Genomic DNA, 15,534 nt, shown 5'->3' on the forward strand with positions numbered 1-15,534 from the left:
ACATATCTGCTATCAGAAGTATGTTGTGAGAGTTTGGTGGGACAAACTGAGCTCAAGGGCTTTTTGGGTTTTTGTTTGTTTTATAGAGGATTCAGGGATCCTTCAAGGTCTAGGTAAGGGAAAGAGAATCTATTTTGTGGAAACTTCCATTCTTTATGTGACCTCACAAGACTTGGTAGCCAACAAGTCACTAGAGCTGGAGCTATGGGACATCAGAGATAGACCAGGGCATTATATGATAGAAAAAGCAACAACAAATGGGGACCTTTATTTCTTGGTTGTATAAATCAGACTACTCACCCTTCCCTTGGTCTCCAATCCCTGCACAGATGCCTTAGACTGCAAATGGATTTTTTTTGACAATCCAGGGAAAGGAGTGGGAAAATCCAGTCAATACTTAAAAGTGACATTTTGAAAGTATGATTCATGTAAAAGTTCAATAGCATAAAGAATCTCCCAGGTATCTTTCCCTCACTAGGATCAGGCCCTAAATGTATGAGGAACTCAGCATCCTTACTCCTGGATGACCTCACAGGGTGACAACATCTACTATGACAGCAGTCCAAGGCTAGGTGGGCAGAAACAGAGTCATCTACTGAATACCTTGCAAGTCCTTGCCAAACAAATGGATAAATGGAGGAATCAACTGTCATAAAACCACCACGTGAAATGTATGTGAGGATGTGAGCGTGTGTGTCATAGGCTCAGTAGCTCTTACAGCTACTAAAAATGTTCTCTCCTGCAGGTATTTGATATATGCCAATATTAATCATGATTCAGTGGCGTGGGAGAGAATGAGACTGGAGTAAGGCTCTGCAGACAAACTGTTCAATGGTCTCAGCCCAACACTTCTGTGTACGTGTATTTGACAATGACTCCCTGGGCAGTGGGATTGGAATATAGCACAGTCTCCCTCTTGCTGGACAGTGTCCACAGATCATGTGTACTCCTTGCTTCTCCCTTTTCTATACTCCATGGTCTACTCATCTTACTAACTAAAAATATATTTTAGAATAGATATTCAGGTCCTCCACTTGTTATCCATACTTTTGAAATCCTCCAAAACTCTGAAAATAAAACCTTTGGTAAATTGAGGTCATATCCCACCTGAAACAAAGTAAACTATTCTTAATCTAGTCATAATCTTAGTGTGGGAATCATGCTTTCATTTCGCCAATGAGGATATTTGCACAGCACATTACGCTGCGGGTATTCTACAATACCCTCCATAGGGAATTGCTCTGTATTATGAAAAAGCTCTGAATTCTAAAGTGAATCTGGCCCTTGAGGTTTCAGATTTGTTACAACTCAATTTTTTGAGCTGGAAAAATCATTTTCTGTGGGACAACTGTGGACTTCTCTACATTGATCCTTTATGTATTATTATTTACTCTTAACTGTCCAGGAGATCATTGTTCTTCCCTTGCTTGTAAGTTTAGGGGATGTCTCACTGTAACCCCTATAAAGTGGCAGAGAAGGTGAATAGATCTGAGTAAAGGGGAAGTGGGATCCTAGGAGGGAGGAGTAGGAAGTAGAGGAGCAAACTCTCCACGGAGTATCTGAGCTTCAGGATAAAGAAAGTTCCTTCTTTCTGGCTCCCGGTGACAACAGACAAAGATAATTGCATGAAGCAGGCATAGTGCTTGGGCAACTGAAGCAGCTGGTGAGGAGGGATGGGCACTGTAAGAAAGCTGATCCCAGAAGAGTAAAGAGAAGCGATTTAGCAGAAAGATTTAATATTTTAGAAAGCCAAAGAAGTCTACAGTGCCAATAGAGATAGTTGGAAGTGGTGAGCTAGAGGGGCCCTGGAAAGGCTTTTACATAGGTTCAGGAGAAAGTCTCTAAATGAAGACTGGAGGGTGAAGAATGGAAGGAAAAAGTCAGGAAAGTTCAGAACAGAATCAAAAGGAGGCTGGCTCTGAAGGGGGGGAGAGGGGCTAATGTAAGTAGCTGGATGCTTAGTTCCCTAAGCAGATCAGGTTTGAACAGTTTTATTATTAAAGCTGAAAAGTCTAATTGTCCCAATGTTTAGAAAGCCACCAAAGACTTTGGTGGTTGGTCTTATGATCAGTGCATGATCAGCTGCCTTCATATCCTTGCTATATACTCAATCAAAACAGGTTTCCTTTTAAAACCTTGTTGCTTTATCTGAAGATCAGGGACAATATCACAAACATGGCAAAAATTGTGGTGTTCAGTAAGTGAATGAGATTGTGTTTGAGAAAACTTCTACCATGTGACAAAAGGTGAAAATGAATGTAAATTACATCTGAATTAAGGTTATTGGGCTCAGAGAGGTTAAGTGTCTCCCCAAGGTTACAAAGCAGTGAAAGAAATGGCATTCTGATGTAGGAGTTCCCCTTTCTCAATATATCCCTGGAAAGAGGAGAGCATGCAGACTTCCCTGGTACTAGAAAGCAAGGGACAGAATAATTGGGAATGCCTGTCCACACCATTCTGTTGTCCCTTCTATTAATAGAAGATCAATGCTTGGTCTCATATTCAACACCACAATTAAAAGTCTAATTGACAGGACAAACAGATAAGCTTCTCTGGAGGGTGTTTGTCTGATTTGCATAGGTAAACATTAGGAGGCAATTGTTTGATTCAGAAGTGATTGCCCCTCCAACTTGTGGAAGACTGTGCATAAGACTTGTTTATTTTTAATTTGGCCAGAAAATCCTACTTTATGTTTCTAATTGGTACCAGCTGTTGCATCTGCCTTCTCAGATTCATGGTTCTGAAACAGCAAAAACACTTCCTGTAGCTGCCAGAGTTTAAAAAAAAAACTGATACTGAGTCACGGCAAGTGACCTCACACACACGGCAAGTGACCTTACAAGTGTGTTCTGATAGGTCAACTGTGTATTTGACAAGCTGGTGTTCACTTTTTATACCCATAGGAAAAAGCATCCAATGTTCTAAATGTTGGTAGACCATGTGTGGGTGGTAGGGGGGTTAATTCTTTGGCTAATTAGTATCTTTTTTTTTTGATACTAAGGATTGAAGTCATGGGCCCTGGAACAATGAGCCACCTCCCCAGCCCTATTTTGTATTTTTTTTAGAAACAGGGTCTCACTGAGTTGCTTAATGCCTCACCATTTCTGAGGCTGGCTTTGAACTCACGATCCTCCTGCCTCAACCTCCTGAGCTGCTGGGATTACAGGTGTGTGCCACAGCACCCAGTGCTACATAGTTTCTTTATGACATTCTGAAGATTGCTAAACTTTTATGAAAATAGGAGGTTTTACCTTTAAAATGGAAAATATGTTCCTGTAAAGAGGTTTGTAAAGTGCCTGGAACATGGCAGATACTCAATGTGACATTTCTTCCCTCACACAGAGATAGTTTCAATTGCAAGAGCTGCAAAACTTTTTCACTCAGTTACAGTTGTCTTTCCATTGCCTCTCTGGGTCGTCTTCCTATCTGACTTCATCATCAAGGTTCCTTCTCTCTAGAGTAGGGCTTGACCAGGCTTGCTCCCACATAATATTCTCTCTCTCTCTCTCTCTCTCTCTCTCTCTCTCTCTCTCTCTCTCTCTCGTTCTCTTTCTCTTTCTCCTGCCCTGTTGCTAACAGTGACCTGAGAATGAGCTATGTATTCTCCCCAAATCATGAAATGTCAAGGTGTTTACAGAAGGTTATCTCACACACACTAGTAGTAAGACAGGCTAGAGAGAGTTATTATTTCTAAACATTGTCCTTGCTAATCTTTATGATTTATATGGTAGATGGACAAAAACATCCAGGAGTCTTGAATGGAGGTTAGCACACTATCCCACTCTGTTAACAACATATGTAACAAAGTACACTGCATTTATCATTTGTATTTTATTTAGAGACAGGGTCTCACTGAGTTGCTTCAACTACTTTGAAATTAAAGTAGTTCCTGTAGGGCTGGGGGTGTGACCCAATGGTAGAGTACTTGATTAGCATGCACAAGACCCTGGATCCCTGTATTTGATTCCCAGCACACACACACACACACATACTCTGAAAAGTCACCAGTGCCAATGAGCCTGTGGCAAGGCTGTTATTATCATTAGAGTGCTACTCTGAAAATGCTGTGGTAGTCAATCTCTGAAATTCCCTCTCCTAAGTCCCCCTCCTTGTGTATACATGTGACTACTTATATCAAAGGAAAGAGCTTATGCTTTCTCCCCTCAAGCCTAGGCTGATTCTGTGGCCACTTTGACCAATATAACATAACAGATGGGACTTCGTGGGTCTTATGAACCCAGGACTTAAGAGAGCTGGCAGTTTTAGCTCTCTTCTTCTTACCATGCTCATTCCTATATCACTTACATTGACATCCATGTGCCTCCCTAAGAGGAGCCAAGGCCATGTGGAGGTGTAGTGTTATCAGTCCCGGCGATCTCACAGCTGATCTATCAGAGCAATCACCAGTCCTGTGAATGAGCATCTTGTATGGTTCTAGCTCACTTCATCAGTAGACGGCCAGAACCAATATGCCATGCAGTTCAAGGGCCAGTTAGCGGGAACCCAGTGAATTCAAGCTCTCTGAAAAATGATAAAATAGGTGTTTATGGTGAATGATTAAGCTTTGGAGTGATCTATTACAGGAGCAAATAATTGAAACAATGATTACCCTTATTCTGGGCAGTCTCACCCTCGTGTTTCATTGGAACTACAATTTTGACTGAATTCTGAAGGATCTAATTCTAAAATCTCATAAAATCTGTATTTAAATCACAGCCTTTATATCAAGTAATTAGTTTAACTCAAGTTTCACTGAAACCGCTTAAACAAAACATGTATTGATCTATTTATCTTGTTTTATTTAAAACTAAAATGGGCTCACCCATTTGGTTCATGTTCTTTGTTCACACATTTGGTATAGAGACTAAGGAGCAGAGTTACTAGGCTTTGATTTATGGGCAATCCTTCCTGGCTTTGTACATCCAATCCTACTAAAACACTCAGCATGTGGTTGGTATGCAGAAAAAAATTTTTTTTTGCCTTATCTGAGGGTTTTCCTTTGCTCTGCCCAGAACAAGCTGTCCCCATAGCTGCAAGTGTGTCCCCCATTCCACTCATCAGCAGTCATTTAAGTCAAGTTCTTCCTTCTCACATTTATTTGATTTTTGTTTTAATGAATCTGAACCATTCCATAGCATTCCAGCCTGACTCAGCAATTTTCAAATTAAATGCTAAATGGCATCTAAAATGCTGTACATGTTTATCTCTGATTAAAACTTAGGATAAGAAAAGTGCTTTAGAACAAACAATAACAAAGCCTTATAACTCAGTATTTTCTCAGTTTAAAAAATACCGTGGAAACCCTGGTGCTGTGGCACACGACCATACTCCCAATGGCTACGAAGGCTGAGGCAGGAGAATTTCAAGTTCAAAGTCAGCCTCAGTAACTTAGTGTGGCCATAAGCAACTGAGACCTGTCTCAAAATTAAAACAAAACAAAACAAAAAAATGGAATGGGGATGTAGCTAAGTGGTTAAGCATCCCTGGGTTCAATCTGTGATACCGACCTACCCCCAAATACAAATGGAAATGATTTATTAGTAGGAAACAACCCAGGAAAAAATTAGACCAACTCTTTCCAATCTGTCTTCTCCCACTACTTATAATACAGTTTTGGCATGCATGCATAAAAGTTATAACAACAGCTAACATCTAGTAGCTTTTAATAACTAAGCAATTAGAGATCCTACTATGTGCCAGGTGCCAATCTAAGTGATTTTTATTGTTGTTGTTGTTCAACCCACTTATTCCCACAATAACCTTATGAGAGCTCCATTTTGCTGTGGAGGTGGAAGTTGGAGCACAGAAAGGTTAAACAATGTTCACAGGATCATAAAATGATGATGCTGTGTAGATAGAATTTAAATAGAAGTATTCAAGTTCTAAGTCTAAATAGCTTAAAGAGTCAATACTGAATATCTTAGCCAAAGAAAACAAGAAGCTAACAGCCACTGGAAAGGCACTCTTTGTCACTTTGTACCTCTCATAAGAAGTACAGCCATCCAAATGAGAATAGCCATGCCTTTTATGCAGGCGAAAAAAGTCCTGAAAATTGTTCTTATTGTTATCACATACTATGTGAGTATTTAGCATGTGTATAAGCATTTATTTAAATTATATGCTTACAAATTATATGCATACATGTCTACATGTGTATGTGTGTATATCTACCTATACTTACAGGAGTATCTATAAATATATAGGTAGATATGGATGTGCAGGATGTACCTCAGACATCTATGTGTTCATTATATACTATTCTATGAGGGGAAGAAGACTAAACTAAATTTAACTGAGTCATTAAAGAATTTTGTTTCAAATACTTCTTGTTTGTTTCTTCATTTACCCTAGGCCTTACCTCTTATTGCAGCTATCTCTATAGAAACAAGTTCTGCACAGGTTTCCACAAGTTTCTTGCAGGTGTAACCCAACATCTTCTGACATTGGGCATCTCTGGGACAACAAGCACTTACAAATTAAACTTGAGAAGTTAACACACTACATTGTGACCCTGGACATGAAGGATGGAAGCTAACAGAGAGGTGTTTCCTCCCTTCTTACCCAGCCTGATGATTCAGAGATCCATTTTGTGAAGCTTCTCAAAGGCTCATGGCTTTCAAAGGATTAGTTACCCATTGAGTGAGGAACTTATGGTGCAGGCTGCTGTGAGATTCCCCCCACTCCCATTGAACCCCCTGACTTTACCTCTTCTCTCTGCAATCACGTGCTCCAACAAATCACTCACAAACTTTCACCTCAGATTATGCTTTGGAAGACCCTAGGCTAAGAACAGCTGTATTTAACTTATATTTTCTTTGTTCAATTATCTATTTTTTTGGTATAGTAAAAATCAGAACTTCAACATGGAATAGAATAGATTTTTCCTTATCAAGGGTCATTGTTTCAGTTTATAGCTTCAAAAAAATTCCATGGTAAGAGAGTTTTCAGGCTGGGAGGCATTTGCAGGCCAGCAACGGTCTGGTGATCAAAGTCAGTGAAACAGTAATTTATGTCAATGTGTCTGGAAAACAAATTGAAATCATTCTCCAAGCCATATCCTAGTTTCAAGAAAAATTATGTGGTATCACATATAAGTCCTATAAGGGACATTATGACTTTTAAAGGGCATGTATTTTATTAAATATAAAGCATAGCTATGTGAAATATTAACGGGGATGCTATTGACGCATACCGTAGGAAAAAAAAATATGGAAGATAATGGCCGACTGTGGAGTGACATACTGTGATTCCACTGTCAAGTGGAGCTTCTTTTGCTGAATCAAATTAAAAGTCAAGATTCTTCTTTACCTACGAAGCAAACGTTATCATTTTTTTTCAGTGGCTATTAATAACTTAGGGAGTAGAGAAGGAAAAGAGAGGTCAAATGTCATCGTGAGGCATCTTGGTCATTAATTGCCTGGCATCATCTAGTGTAGTGATGATATTGGGCACTATTGATATTATCAACTGGGTGATTATTTCTTGTCAGTAGCCATCTAGTGTACTATGGGATGTTTAGCAGCATTCCTGACCTTGACCCATGGGATGCCTCGAGTTTTATCTCCATTCAAGTTAAGACAATTAAAGGCATTGGAAAAAATTTCCAAAAATGTCCCCTGTGTAGCAAAACCCCCTCCCAGCTGAGAATCTCTGCCTTAGGGCAGTGCAGATGCTGACTGACTGGTGGGTGGGATGACAGGCAAGGAACAGAGAGAGCAGAGACTCAGGGCTCTGACTCTGGGCAAGTCACTTAAACCCTATAGGATTCTGTTTCAAGTAGAAAGATGCAAATATGTAGAGAAACAAGTAAAAAGGGAAGAAGATGCCAGGATAGAAATATATGAAGAAGACACAAGGACAGCAAGGGACTCAAGAGGCTCTGTGTTGACCGTGGTGCAATGTGGACTTTCCTTCAAGATGTGAAATTCATATCTCATTCATCTTTTGCAAGAGCACTTTCTAAATCAAACAGTTCCACCCAAGTTCCCTGCTGAATGCACAGCCCACTGAACCTGACATTTTCTCTCTACATCTGCTGACTGGACTGACAGTAGTGAACCTGAGAAGAGCAGCACACAGGCCAATCAGGTTATCTTCTTTAGGAGGATGAACTTCAAAGATATGAACCCAGGGAGAACCAGCAGCACTGGGAGCTAAATCCAAATATTCATGGGAAAACTGAGAATCTAGATGATATGTAAGAAAAAGATATAAGAAAGCAGAAACTGTGAGTAAAATATGAATATAGTATGAATGTGAGTAAATCAGAAGTTTATTTATATACAGATTCACATTTAGCAATAGAGACATGAGGTCAACCACAGATTTCTCGTATCTTTACATGGGACACTCTTTCCTACTTCATATACCATCTTTCAAATATCACCCCAGAGAGGGTGTGCCGGACAGCACAACCCCCACTGACCACACTCTATCACGTTCTTTGTTTTAGTTTCTTCAGAGGACTTATCACCACACGAACACTCTTTGGCATTTATATGTGGGCTCCTTCTTTCACATCCCTCCTCTCACCCACTGAAAGCAAACTCATTGAAAGCAGCATCTTAACCACAAGGTTCACCACCACTGTATATGCAGACCCAGAATAATATCTCATGCAATAGCATTCAAATTATGTTATTTGAAGGGAATTAACAATACATAATTCTATGAAATGGAGATGATACCATGAACCACAAATCCTACTTGGAAACAGTGTTTAATTTTTATGGATTGTTAGTATATATGTTGTCTATTGATAATAAATTCCTTACATTATAAATTTGTTATTTCTCTTGCAACTTTTTCACTCATTCTTAAGAACTATAAGAAAGAAAGTATTTTCAAAACTTCAAGATAAAAATTAAAAACACAAGTTGAAATAATAGTACCTTTAAGTGGAATAAAGCAGGCACCCTTCTATTTTTATTTCCTCATTACCTTCCACATGGCACTATGGAGGCTGAGTCCAAGAAATGACAAGGAAAGAGATCTAAGCTACATCATGTACTCCTGTGTCTTAGTTCATTTTCTGTTGCTATAATAAAATATCTGAGACATCATAACTTGTGAAGAATGAAGGTTTGCTTAGCTCACAGCATAGTGAGGGCCTTCTTGCTGAGACATAACATGGTAGAGGGCATCACATGGCAAGAAAAACCAAATGTACTAATTTGAGTCTCTCTTCCTCTTCTTATATTACTTTTATGATTCATCTAATCCTAACTACTTCTCACATCCAAATACCATTAACATATGAATTTGAGTATTAAATTCCCAACACGTGAACCTTTAGGGGAACATATAAAGCACAGCACCACGTATAGGCCAATGAATTGGCTTATAGGTGTGCAGATATCTACTTTCATACTAATCATTCTTATTAAAAAGTCCCTGACACATTGGCATATGGTAGATAAAAAATTCTACCTGTTCCAAACGATCCTCAATTCCTCATGGACCCATTCATTGAAACATGGGATGGATATATTTGATTAGTGTTATGTGTCAATTTGGCTAGGCTATAGTATCTGAGTATTTAATCAAATGCTAATCTATATGTTTCTGTGAATATTTTGTACATGTGATTAATATCTAAAATCAGTTGATTTTAAGTAAAGATAATCCTCAATCATATGGGTGGGTCTCATCCAATTAGTAGAAGGCCTTAATTACAAAATCTAAGATTTATCATAGTGGAAATCCTGCCTTAAGATTGCAGCATTTCCTCTCACCTGAGTTTCCAGCCTACTGGGCCTACCCTACACATCTCAGACTTGCCAGTCCCCACAACTGCATGAGCCAATTCCTTGAAATAAATCTCTTTCTATATGCTGATGCATATGTGCATCCTACTGGTTCTATTTTTCTGGAAAATTCTGATTACAATATGCGACCACCATGAATGAATTAGAATCTTTCCCCATAATCTTTTAGAGTTTTTTTTTTATCTCTGATTGTGAATTTACAAAGTTATGCTAGAGCTCTGAGCACAAGCTCCCCAAAGGGTGAGCTAGTTTGAGACCAATGAAGCTGACGTGCGGTGGCAGAGGCCAGAGATGGAAGCAGGAAGTCCCAGCAAACAGAGAGCACCCCAATTCTGACACAGCAGTTTCTGAGGTCAATCATAACCAGGGTCATCCTGGAAAGGCTTTTGTGACATCATATCCTCTTTTGGCTAATGCTTGTTTGAACTGCATAAGCAAGTTATGGGACTGGTAGGAGGTCAGCACTGTGGTTCTAGTTCTTTTTTTTTTTTTTTCCTGGATGAATTTCTGGAGACCACTCAGGCAAAGAATCTTGAATCTTTGAAGGTCATCCAGAGTGAAGACTGACAGCACCCATCCTTAATTTCATGCAGAAAAGCTACAGGGGTGCAAGTGAAGAGTTGTTACAAGCCTAAATAAATGCCAATGATAAAATCATACTTCAGCTGTACCCTCTTGCAAATGCCCTTTGTCACTTTCAGCCTGAAAGTGACTTAAATAGGTCATGAAAGATTCATGTTCATACCACAGGATCCCCACTACAGTCACAGCTGATTAAAGCAACACTGAACATTTTACCCAAAGAGTAGCATGGACAGGCAGAGCCCTTGTGAGATGTGTCTCAGAAAGACAGGCTTTGAGACTCAGGTTCAGTTCTTGTAAATTTGAATATTGGCAACCGTGACTCTGAGTTAGAAGTAGAAGATGGCAAATCCAACTCATGATGTGGAGTTGAAGACCTAGCAATTCAAAAAGCATGTGTATCACACAAGGGAAAGGAAAACAGGGGAAGAAGAGGCCAACTGGTAAAGATGGAAGAGCTCAGCAGGTATGTGAGAAGCAGGTGCCATGAGGGTGAGGCTATGCAGTGAAGTGAGTTCCACTCCCTGTTTCCATCAGGTTCCATGGTGCTGAGCTCTCTACCAAGTGAAATAAAGCTTCCTTTGCCTGAGCTATCCTAAGGTAAGTCTTGGACCCTTACAAATCAACAAGATTGCTTGGAACATGTTTAGTGTGATTGCAAAGTGCTTCAGGTGGATAGATCCCAGAATACAGCATGCTAACTGGTTAGAGAACAGTGTTTCTTTTCCATTTATTTATTTATTTATGTTGAGATGGGGGTCTCACTTTGTTGCCCTGCTTGGCCTACAACTCCTGGGCTCAAGTGATTCTCCTGCCTGAGTCTCCTGAGTATCAGGTAGCTGAGACTACATGTGTGCCACCATGCCAACTAGTAATTCATTCATTTTAAATGGCAAAGTTACTTAGTAAAATATGTCCACTTGCAGAATGTTAATTTCAAAGCATCTGTTAATGTTTACAGAGAGAAAAAAAAAACTCTCAGAGACCTTTATTTCTTAATTAAATTATTTTCCACTGTGAATATAGAACTGAGATTTTAAATAAATATAATATCTATGTAAGTTATTAGATGGTTCATAAATCTCAGTTTTGCTCTCTTAAGCATTTTTTTAAATAAATAACTTCAAAAAACACAATCAGATTTTTGAAGGGAGAAAAACCATCATAATGAAGAAAAGGTAAAAGAGACAAACTCTTTCCAGTCTTAGAGGAAAGTGAGAAAGATTTTGAAAGAAACTGAGAGGGTTTAAAAATTATGCAAATTCAATAATGGGTTATGTTGTCATTACTCTCCTAAATAGGGAACACCAAATTATAATATCAGTCCAGAAACTTAATCTGGAAATCATCAGAGATCAGCACTAACCTGCACAGCTTGGGAATGGCTTTCTCCACAGGCACTTAGTGTCTGACTGTCCATTTTTGCAAGATGGATGAGCGCAGGTGCCATAATCAGTTATGATAATGGCCCATGAAGACCAAAATGATCCATAAATTATAACTGAACTACAATTGAGTGCAGTCGGCCTGTGACAGATTTCATTCTAGCCACCTCACCCTAAGTTCAAGACTACAGTTGTGAAGGCAAGACCCAAAAGTCCAGCGTGAGAGTTTTGTAAGGAATCCTATACCTATCTTCAACTTCCTTTGTAATTTCTAATCAGAGATGTCTGGGGCCAGATCTTTATAAAATTGCATTAGTTAAAGATCCTCCCAGGGAGTAGGTTATCCTAGATTTTAACAGTAAGGGTCAAGTGGTGGCATCACTGAGAATTATCCACTCATTCATTCTTTTACTCATTCATTCTACAAACATTTGCTTATTCTTAACTGTGTTGGAAATACAGCCTCCACAAAGGAGGCAGCTAGACATAGATGTTCTAGGACAGTGGATGGGGTTTTACAGAAATTCCAGTGGGGGAGAGATCTGAAACAATCTGGAAAAGCTTCCTAAATTTGAGGGTGATGAGTCAAGTATTAAAGGATGAGCAGGAGTTAGCCAGGAAAAGGGAGGTGGATGATGTATACCAAGGTCAGGGGACTGAATAAGCCAAGTGATTGTGGGGAAAGGCAGTGTGTGGCATAGGAAAAATCCACATAGCCTCTCTAAAGACACAGCAGCACTAGTTTAACTTAACCTGGCCAGTGTTGGCTTCCTTTTTTTTTTTTTTTTTGGCAATTCAATGCCTATTTATATAATAAAATTATATCTTCCCCTGCCACAGAACACAAATCACATTTCTATGACAATACTCCAACAAGTTTAAGCACATAGTGGGAAACTGCCTAGGAAAGATAAAGAAATCTATTCAATAAAGATTTAATTATAAAAGCATTTAACTGTCCAAGTAGCTATCATTACATGGTAGTTCACACTACATTAAACGGAGAGCCTGTTAGGAGGGATGGATTTCCTCTGAACTGAAAGCCACTTATGGAGCACTGAACTGTTAGAAATTTCCATGTCTCAAATGGGTATTTCTTTTTTTTTTCTTTTTTACCCGCAGGGTCACATGACTTTAACATAGTGCATTAGTAGAAAAGGCCAGCTTCCACTCCCAGACGTGCCCTTGTCCTCAGACTTCACTGCCATGATTTAGAAGATGCAAACAATATTGCCTAAATATTATTCTATACGTCCATCAGTGTTCAGGAAAACACTTTAAATTGCTACTTAATTTACACCGTAATGACTGGGTTACAGCTTTAGCTCATTGGCAATTCTGAAAGCAATAATTTTGAAAGCTATAGATGTCTCTGATAGACGCTTGAACTGAACTCAGCTCAGAAACAGTCCCAAACACCTCCATCTCCCATTGCACCAGGTTCTCTGTGTGCCATGGACGCAGAAGAGCAGGAAGGGCTCCCTCCACTTGTAGTCCCAGCTATTGGCGCCTAGCACTTTGCGGATTTCCCGCAACATGTCACTGGGGTCCATGGAACTAGTGGTTTTCATGTTCCAGGTGAAGGGCAGAGATTCTTTTGATCAGCAGCATTGTGACTTGAGCCCTTATATCTCCTGTTCCTCTCATACTTGGTTGGAAGCCTTCTTGTGAGTTTTGAAGTTAATTTACTAAAAAAGATTAGTGGAGCCTCTACTTGGAGTCTGGGACTGTGGCATAGCTTCCTGGGCCAGGCTGGGCAAGGCAGGAGGGCCTTGTATCTTGCAGTTCGCCAGCTCCCGGGGCTGGCGGTGGAGTGCTAAGACTGGCAGTGCCTATGGGGGAAGTGGATTCGGTCCTGGGTGGTGGCATTGCAAAGTTCCCCTTGCTGACCATTTTCAACAGTCCATACTGTGGGTTGAAGCAACTGTGATTCTCTGATAAGGAATGGTGCTGTTCTCCATGCCATTCTGGATCACTGAATGTCTGCCCACCATGATTCTCTCATGAAAAATTCTGCTGTGTCATCCCTAAAGATGCTGTGCTACTGCTGGGGACAGCAGGGCTTTTCTTGCATTTAGGAATGTCCACTTTGTTGGGGTTACTTGCCTTCCCAAGCATTGGACTGGCTTGAGCAATTCCCTCTCCTCCTACCGCACTGCCACCTCATTTCTAGGAGGGAATTCCATCTTCTTTGAGGTCACTAACAGCAATGCTTATCTGACTCCTCTTTGGATATGCCCCAACTGAAGGAATAGCTGGTCCAGCATGGTCGCTGTAGGCTCTCTGCTTTTGGATTGAAGAAAAGCTTCTCTGAATTTTGTGGGGAGGAGACTGTCTGGTGCTGTTGCTGAGGTCACTGCTTGGCCTCACCTTAGCAAGTGAAAAATAGCTGTTAGAATTGGAGTCACTAGTGTTCAGCTCTGCAGATTTTCTCCCCAACAATAATTTTGTAGCTGTGATTTCATCATATTTCATTTTACTGAGAGATTCTTGATTTTTTTCCTGTGAATATCCCACTCCTACCATAATATCTATTCTCTTCTAGTCCAGCTCTGGTTCAACAAAGGGTTCAAGTTCATCTTCCTCATGCCCTGCGTTGAGCCACCCGTCCTTCATGATTTGCTCTGGAATGCCTAGCTTAATTGGGTTTAGCACCAGAAAGCATTTGAGCAGCTTTTCATAGCCTGTGGATATGTAGAAAGGGATTCTGTATTTCCCTCAAAACTCTCTAAGTTCCTTCCAAGATTCTGTGCCCCCAGAGGGAAGCAACTGGTTGACTAGAATGTACAGAATAATTCCAAGACTCCACTCATCCAAGTCCAGCTCATGGTACTTCTAGCTCTGGGAGAATTCTTGGGCTGCATATGGAGGACTCCCACAAAATGTATCTAGTTTAGTGACCAAAGTAAACTCATTGCTAAAACAAAAATCTGCTATTTTAATGTTCATATCTGCATCTGACAACAGATTTTCTGCCTTGAGGTCTCTGTGAACAATCGCTTTTGATGGCAATACTGTACTGCAGACACGATTTGTCTAAATTTAGCTCTTGCTTCTTTTTTTCTTCATTCTTCTGTGTGCAATCACATAGTCAAAAAAATTCACCTCCACTTGCATACTACATGATGATTAAGTAGATATACAGTTTGTTTCCTTAACCCTGGAGTCTAGAGATAGCAATCCCCATGTGCTGAGCCTACCTTACCATGCATTCCTGCAACCCCTTGTTGTGGCAGGAACCAGAGATATAAACCAAAGGAGAGAGAAACTAAAAAACTCAGATGAGATGATGCCAGGTGGGGATTTATTGTGTCCTCAGAATTCGTGGTTCTAATTGACTACAAACACTGTGTGCAGGGGAAGAAGCAGTGCTTTGCCCACCAAAGAGGCAATCACATCACCCTCATGGTCCATGCACAGTGCTGGCAACTCCTATGGGAGCTTCCTCTTTGGGTGTGAGAAGGCAGCACCATAGTTTCCTAGAACAGACTCAAAACAGATAATAAAGACCAACATCTGTTCTGAGAAATGTTAGTCATCCACATGTAGGAGGTAGGAATGTCAGCTCACAAACTCAGGTAAACATTTAAAAAAAATCACATCTCCTTATTTTATAGATGTCAGCCCAATTTTAATTCTAGGACCTGCTTCTTCTCAGGCCTATTGCAAAATGTGACCTCAGTCATCCTCAGGGCAAGCCATGACTCCTGAAATTGGTTGGATTGTTAAGATGGTAGCTAGGTGCCTTTTGTATTTGGTCTTAGACACTGGAGCTGTCAATTGCCTCTGTTTGCCTGGAA

The 15,534-nt window shown here is 40.1% G+C and overlaps 1 pseudogene across 1 annotated transcript; it reads right to left on the reverse strand.

The window, feature by feature from the left end:
- Positions 1-13,047: 13,047 nt before the first annotated feature.
- Positions 13,048-14,946, reverse strand: LOC308643442 (MAP/microtubule affinity-regulating kinase 3-like; annotated as a pseudogene). Its single transcript has 2 exons — positions 14,935-14,946; positions 13,048-14,852 (listed from the first exon to the last, which is right to left on the reverse strand). The product of its transcript is annotated as an MAP/microtubule affinity-regulating kinase 3-like (transcript).
- Between the last annotated feature and the right edge of the window lie 588 nt (positions 14,947-15,534).

The sequence above is a fragment of the Spermophilus citellus genome, assembly GCF_964194105.1.
Source record: "Spermophilus citellus genome assembly, chromosome: 3".
NCBI classification, from domain to species: domain Eukaryota; kingdom Metazoa; phylum Chordata; class Mammalia; order Rodentia; family Sciuridae; genus Spermophilus; species Spermophilus citellus.